Source organism: Otolemur garnettii, unplaced genomic scaffold (assembly GCF_000181295.1).
Source record: "Otolemur garnettii isolate 467f Iridium unplaced genomic scaffold, OtoGar3 scaffold00016, whole genome shotgun sequence".
Classification (NCBI taxonomy): Eukaryota; Metazoa; Chordata; class Mammalia; order Primates; family Galagidae; genus Otolemur; species Otolemur garnettii.
In genome coordinates, this window is record NW_003852411.1 from 14,637,750 (window position 1) to 14,645,207 (window position 7,458).

At 45.6% G+C, this 7,458-nt stretch overlaps 1 long non-coding RNA gene across 1 annotated transcript in view; it reads left to right on the plus strand.

The window, feature by feature from the left end:
* LOC111723809 overlaps positions 1-4,136 on the plus strand; it is an 8,032-nt gene extending 3,896 nt beyond the window's left edge. Inside the window, exon 3 of the long non-coding RNA XR_002772273.1 lies at positions 3,861-4,136. This is a non-coding gene — a long non-coding RNA (uncharacterized LOC111723809). The remainder of the gene's footprint in view (positions 1-3,860) is intronic.
* The last annotated feature ends 3,322 nt before the right edge of the window (positions 4,137-7,458 follow it).

Sequence of the window (7,458 nt, forward strand, 5' to 3'; positions counted from 1 at the left end):
GTAATATTTTTGAAAAGAGCAGTTTTATTGAGATATAACTTAGATACTATAAAACTGGCTCGTTAAAGGTGTGCAGTTCAATACCTTTTAGTCTATTCACAGAGGTGAGCAACCATTCTCATAATCTAATTTTGGAACATTTTTACCACCCTATAAACTAATACGGGGTATCTTCTCTTTTATTCTGAAAATATATTTATCTATTTTGTTTTGTTTTTGAAATCTTCGCATTAAAAGCAAAAAGAAAAATGCAAGAATGGGACATCTAGAGTTAGTCAGAAATGCATAGTTATGGCTCTAAAAGCTCTGTTTCCCTTAACTGCCATGGATGGCTATTGTCATTTACTTAGCCACTCCACAATGTCCACTTTGTTGTGGTATATGCTCCAGTAAATGTCCAGGGCCATGCCTTTGATGTGTTCCCGTTTGTTGTGGCTTTCTCAATGGGTTGGGCAGAGATAATATTACAAATTCCAGGTTGCTAATTCCCACCAGGCAATAAATTGTTCTGTGCCTAGCATGGTACCACATGCATGTGGATATTTACTTTCTTTTCTTTCTGGTATGAGGGAAGCTCTTTAAGTTTTATTAACTCTTTTAATACATGAAGTAATTGCATTAAATACTTCAAGAAGTACTTGTGGCCATGTCAAAGTTTTCAGTTCCCTAAACTTCTTTGTGTCTGTACCCAGAAAGCCACCATACATGGGTGGTAAGGAATTCAGCAAAAGGCTCTCTAAGCCTCTCTTATAGCTGCCCCAGGGATGTGCTAGAGCTGTAACTCTCAATCTGGCTGCACAGGATCTTTTTTTAGACAGAGTCTCACTCTGTTGCCCTGGTGCTATGGTGTCACCATAGCTCACAGCAACCTCAAACTCTTGGGTTCAAGAGATCCTCTTGCCTCAGCCTCCCAAGTAGCTGCGACATGGGAGTCATGCAGTAGACATCTGGCTAGTTTGGGGGGGGGGTTCCCTCTATTTTTAGTAGAGACCTCGCTCTTGCTCAAGCTGGTCTTGAACTCCTGAGCTCAAGCCATCTACCCTCCTCATCCTCCCAGAGTGCTAGAATTACAGATGTGAGCCCTGGTGCCCAGCCATGCACAGGAGCTTTTTATATATCTCAATACCTGTCCCATCCTCAAACATTTGAATTTAAGTATGATGGGGGTAAAGTCTAGCAAGGGTATTTTTTAAAAGCTCCCAGTTTATTTAAATTTGCAACCAAGGCTAAGAACTACCCTCCTACTAGCAGCTAAGCAAGGACCACATTAATAGGCTGAATCATGTGATAGTGCAATCTTTCTTGCAGGGGTGGCCAACCTTTTCTCTTTTACTTTTTTTTCCTCCTACACATAGGAAGAGGCGTTGTCTTGGGGCACACATTAAATACACAAACACCAACGAAAGCTGATGAGCGAGAGAAATGTCACCTATAATTTTCACAATACCTGACACCACAGATAAGCAAAACAGGCATCAAATAATCCACATGTGGCCTGCAGGTCACAGGTTGAATAGCCCTGTAGGGCAAAATCAACTGAACATTTGTTGTTTCATATGGTTCAGTCAAAAATATGAACAGTAGGCTTATTTTCAGGGGTAGGTAGATGGGTCTTTCAGAAAACCTTCTATAAGAAACCGCTCATTTATCTCCCAACTCCCGTCTTGCAGTGAGTGAAGGTGAAAAACATGTGATGGGGAAGGAAGCCCTGTTGGCCAAGGTGTTGTCCCTTAATGGACCAGACACGCTACATCTTCCCTTTCAGTGGGGCTTAAACATTAGAAGTCTGTGGCTGCCAGGCATGAAGGGAAATGAGCAAAGCAGGCCGAGGGAGAGACAACCTGAAGTATTGAGGGACCATGACAAATCAGAGAACCTGCCCCTCCTTCAAATGTTTAAATAAATAGATACAGAGAGAGGGCAGGAAAAATAAAAAGGTATCTGTGGTTTGAAATCTGGGCCTTATCCCTGCAGTTTGTGACTCTGTCCCCTAGAAGGTAGAAGTTGGTAGAACAGGGAGGTGGCCCAGAACGGAGGAGGACAAGTTGCCTGACACACTGGGATGATAAGCCCAGGGAGCAAGGAGCCCATCCCTCCCTGTCATGTCTGGTATACCCCTGGGAGATCTTGTGGGAGAGATGAGGAGACATGACCTTTCTTAGGCAAGGGAGGCCTCTCAGGAAAGGATGTGCAGGGACCTATGAAGGGGATGTGCAAGGATTTTCAGAGAGGTTAGCAAAGCCCCAGCAGAAATGGTAATGCCAGGCTAGTATTTTCTCCATGGCAATGCATGAGAAAAGGGGAAAGCAGAGAAACAGGGGCTAAGACACCCACAACCTATTGCTCCTCTGTATTCTGGTTCTTAAGTCATGTGGTCACCACTCACCCAACCAGAAACACCAGTTTTTTCCCTCACTTCCACCTCTGATGAGCATCAAGTTCTGCCCACCTGGGCTCCTAAGAACTCCTTGATCCAGCTCCTTCCCTCTACCACCACTGTTCCTGCTCAGGCTCCATTTTCTCTCCCTGGATTACAACACTAGTTAATTTTATGTGTCAGCTTGTCTGGGCCATGGGATTCCCAGATGTCTGGTTAAATGCTGTTATTGGGTATATCTGTGAAGGTGTTTCTGCTGGTTTTTGTTTGGGGATTTTTTTGGTCTTTTTATTGAGGCAAATATATTGAGTCTCACTTTGTCACTCTCAGTAGAGTGCTATGCCATCATAGCTCACAGAAACTTCAGACTCTTGGGCTCAAGCGATTCTTTTTTTTTTTTTTTTTGAGACAAGTGTCGCTATGTCACCCTGGGTAGAGTGCTATGGCATCACAGCTCACAGCAACCTCCAACTCCTGGTCTTAGGCGATTCTCTTGCCTCAGCCTCCCAAGTAGCTGAAACTACAGGTGCCTGCCAAAATGCCCGGCTATTTTTCTGTTGCAGTTGTCATTGTTGCTTAGCTGGCCCTGGTTCAAACCGGCCACCCTCAGTATATGTGGCTGGTGCCGTAACCACTGTGCCATGGGCACCTTGCCAGGGCTTAAGTGATTCTCTTGCCTCAGCCTCTGGAGTAGCTGGGACTACAGGTGCCTGCCATAATGCCCAGCTATTTTGTTGTTGTTTAGCAGGCCCGGGCCTCGATCTAACCCACCAGCTCTGGAACATGTGGCCGGCACCCTAATCACTGGGCAACGGGCACCAGATCCTGCGAGGGTGTTTCTGGAAGAGATTAGCATGTGAACTGGTAGGAGGAATACAGCATATAGGGATGGGCCTCATGCCTATAAAGCATATAGAGATGGGAGGTGTGAATAGAACAAACATGTTGAGGAAGGTTACGTCTGCTCTCTTCCTTACTGCTTTAGCTGAGATGTTGATCTTCTCCTTCTCTTGGTGTTCCTGGTTCTTAGGACTGGAATGTATACCCTCGGCTCTCTGGCTGTCAGGTCATTCACCTATACCACCAGCCTTCCTAAGTCTTCAGTTTGCAGGTGGCAGATTGTAAGACTTCTCAGCCTCCATATTTGCATAATGAATCTATATATACAAGTAGACAGATGATAGATAGGCAGATAGATAGATGGGCATATAGATAGGTCCTATTGGTTCTGTTTCTCTGGAGACCCCCGGCTATTACAAATTAAATGCTATGGACTGAATGTTTATGTCCTCCACAAACTCATAACTTAATGATATATCATGAATAACCTCCCACATAATTACATATTCTTTCATTATAACATTATCTTAAATTACTGTATCTTAAAAGATCTTATGCTTTCAGGAGATACTGAAATTTATTTAGCCAGTTCCTTTTGTTAGACATTTAGGCTGTTTGCATTTGTTTGCTATTTTTTTTAAAGGTCACACAGGTAGACCTGCACAACGGAGATGAAGATGTTCTCCCAGGACCCAGACAGACATAACCAAGAGGCAGCTTATCACGTATACAGCACTGCTACACTCCATGGGCTTCTGGAGAATCCATAAGCAACTGGAATTATCCTCTTTGATGACCCATCCAGCTGTCAAAGGCAGAACACCCTAATGGCCTTCTTAGCTAGCTGCCTGCTAATCAGCTGCTTACCAAGAAAAGGCAGTGTTCATAATTTTAAACTCCTCTACAGTTTTTCATTTTCTCCTTGTTCCTATTTTTTGTAATTTACTCCTAATTTTCCCTCTGATATATGAAATAAATCTCTTATTGATTTTCTTTGTATACAAGTAAAGAGTGAGCTAATAATTAACTTTGTGTCTTTGAATTAGTCTTTGACACTATTGTATACAATATGTCCATGCTCGTTCTCATGGCTAAATGGGTATGCTCAGTCAGGATCATGTTCTGTGGGTACATCAGACACTGTCTTTCTTCTAGTGGGTGCTGTGTGACTGTCCTGTCCCACCTGACTCTGGCACATAATGTGGAGGAAGGCAGCTTTCAGTAGCACAGGTTATAAAAAGTACTGGAGAATGACATAATGACCCAGAAATAAATGTAAAATGCTCAGTCAAAAGCTAAGTACTGAAGAAACTTACAAGGAAAGTAAAAGTAATTTTGACCCTTCAAGTCTTTACCTTCCTCCATACACAAATACAGACTGGCAATTCACAAGTAAATGCAAGCTTTTCAACATGCAGCAGTTTGTAGCAATGAAAAAAAAACAGTCAAAAGTAAAACATTTCATACAATGCCTTTCCTTGTACTTTTTAAAGCTCAAAAGAGGCTCAAGCAACAACATTCTCCATCTGAGTTGAAACCAACAGGGGCTGAGGCTGCCCTGAGACAGTGGTCCTTTTATGAACTGTGAGTGAAGACTGGGCTTATTCACAGGACTCGCTGGGCAGTTAGGCCACACCCTTTCCGGGCTACTGCTTGTCAGTCTGTAGCTTAGGGCCCACCTTGAGGGAACCCTGGACCTCCAGAAGGTAATATGAGGTCTGCTTTAGAAGTGGCCTTTGCTTGTGGGACACACACTGAGATGGAAACTTTCATGTCAGGTATGAACTGTGGCTCTTGATGAGACTTTCAACCCGCCTTTCCTAAGCTGCTGCCACGTGCTGGGCCTGGGGACAATACAGGTCACCATGCTGGCCTGTGGAGGAGCCCAGTCCAGTGGGGAGATAGACATGTAAACCCAGAATCACAATACAATCTTTTCATGCCACTCGCTTATGTAACAGACACCCACTGGTCCGCTATCTGTGCCAACTCCACTGTTTCAATAGAGGAAGGGTTTAGGAGAGCCCATCTGGTTGGTAGGGGGCAGCCGAGGAACTAGATAGAAGCCGTTTTTTCTTAGATTGTACACTGCAGACTATAAATATAGCAACGTTTTCCAAAGATGCTTTTATTTATGTACATAAGATTGAGAAAATGTTGGTTTTCCACGCTATTACATATGTTTGCTATGTTTAAAAATGTTTGTTCTTATTTCATTATTACTTAGGTGGTAGGGGAGCCTGGAGGAGACAGCTCCATCCTCCCCAAACCACCACTGGGCTGCCTCTAGCCAGGCCTCGGCACAAAGCAGGGCAGCTAACACTGTCCTCACTGCGGAGGGGCTTACCTTGCAGCAGGGGGCCGGCCCGCAAATACCTGATGCAGACTGTTGGAACAGGTGCGGGCACTGAGATCCTAGAGGCCAGGTTGCCTGAAACAACACAGGACACCCAGTTAAACTTGAATATCAGATAAACAAAGAGCACTTTCTTAGTGTAAGTGTACGCCCCATGCAATATTTTTGTCTATTGAGTCTGGCAAGCCTGCCTGGGACAGCCCACAGAGAATGCACAGGGCTCAGGAACACAGAAGGAGAGGACCTCCTTTAGGTCTTGGTGTAAGTGCCATCCCCCTCAGCTGGGCCTCCATGGCCCTTTTTTTTTTTGAGACAGAGTCTCACTCTGTCACCCTGGGTAGAGTGCCCTGGCATCATAGCTCACTTCAACCTCAGACTCCTGGGCTTGAGCAATCCTCTTGTCTCAGCCTCCAAAGTGGCTGGGACTACAGGTACCCACCACAATGCCCGGCTGGTTTTTCTATTTTAAGTAGAAGCCTCACTCTTGTTCAGGCTGTTCTCAAACTCCTGACCTCAGGCAATCTACCCAGAGTGCTAGGATTACAGGTGTGAGCCACCACCTAGCCCATCTTATCACTCTTTCCCCCTTTGCCTTCCTTACTCTGAAATTTAGTGTGGGTTTATGTGATGATTATGTGCTCCCCAATGGCAGGTCCTTATCCGTCCTATGCACTGTCCTTAACAGTGTAAGGACAGTTATACTGTTACTCCCTGTAACTACTTGTTGAATAAATGAATGATCCTAGAGAAATGGAAGGGAGGTGTTCTGGTCAGGGAAGGCTTCACAGAGGCGGCGGCGCTGGAATAGCTTCGTAAAGAAAATTAGGGGGTTACTAGGTAGACAGGGTGGGAAGGGCACTCCAGGCAGAGGGATGAGTTTGAGCAGAGGCATGGAGGAGTGGAAGAGCAGATGACCAGGATTTGCAGGAATGCCTGCCCAGGTGAGGGGAACCGGGGGAGGTTTTTGCAGGAGGCAGAATTGACATGTATGGGGTCACAGCAGAGTGTGATCTGGAAGGCAACCTCAGCCTGGCAAAGGTCCAGGCAAGAGAGGCTGAAGTCTGAGGTCTGAGGGTCTGAACCAGGCAGGGACGGTGCAGATGGAAAGGAGATCAGTTGTGGGTATTTAGGAAAAAAGATCTATAGGACTTGAATGCACTAAGTACTAGAAGCTGAAGCAACAAACAAGTCTGTCTTCATTGTGGGAGGGTGGGTGACATTCCAGCAGGATCGGAACACTCCAGGAGGGAAGGGGCACAGCCTTGGGTTGGGAAAAGGAGTTCTAAGACAGCAAGTAGCATGTGCGCATGGGTGGAAGTGCAAGGGGACATGACCTTGTAGAGGAGTGTTGGGCACTCTGTATGTCCAAGGCTACCTGACCCTCATGGCCCTATCCCAGAATCCCCTCCACATGGATGAATTTCCACTCACGCCCTGGCCCCACCAGCTGGGAGGAGCCATGGGTTAGGGTAAGGTGCATATAGTGGGTGATAAGTTCTCCCCTGTGCCCCTAAAGGGACTCTGCATTCACTGTGACCTCAGAGAGCACCTTCTCCCTCAGGGAGTCGTGGGGAAAGCTCCAGTTCATGAACTTAATGAATGTCTGCTTGGAGCCAGACCCTGTCCTAGTTCTTGGAGGCCTCTACCATCTTCTCATCCGGTGTGAGATGAGAGGAGTGAGGCCTGGAGCCCATGAGGAGGGGGTAGTTTCATTTTGGGTTGTGGGTAGAGATTTCTGTATATTTATTTGTTTGTTTTAATGGGACAAATCTCACTTTGTCACCCTCAGTAGCGTGCTATGGCATCATAGTTCACAGCAATCTCAAACTCTTGGGCTCAAGTGATTCTCTTGCCACAGCCTCCCTAGTAGCTAGGACTACAGGTG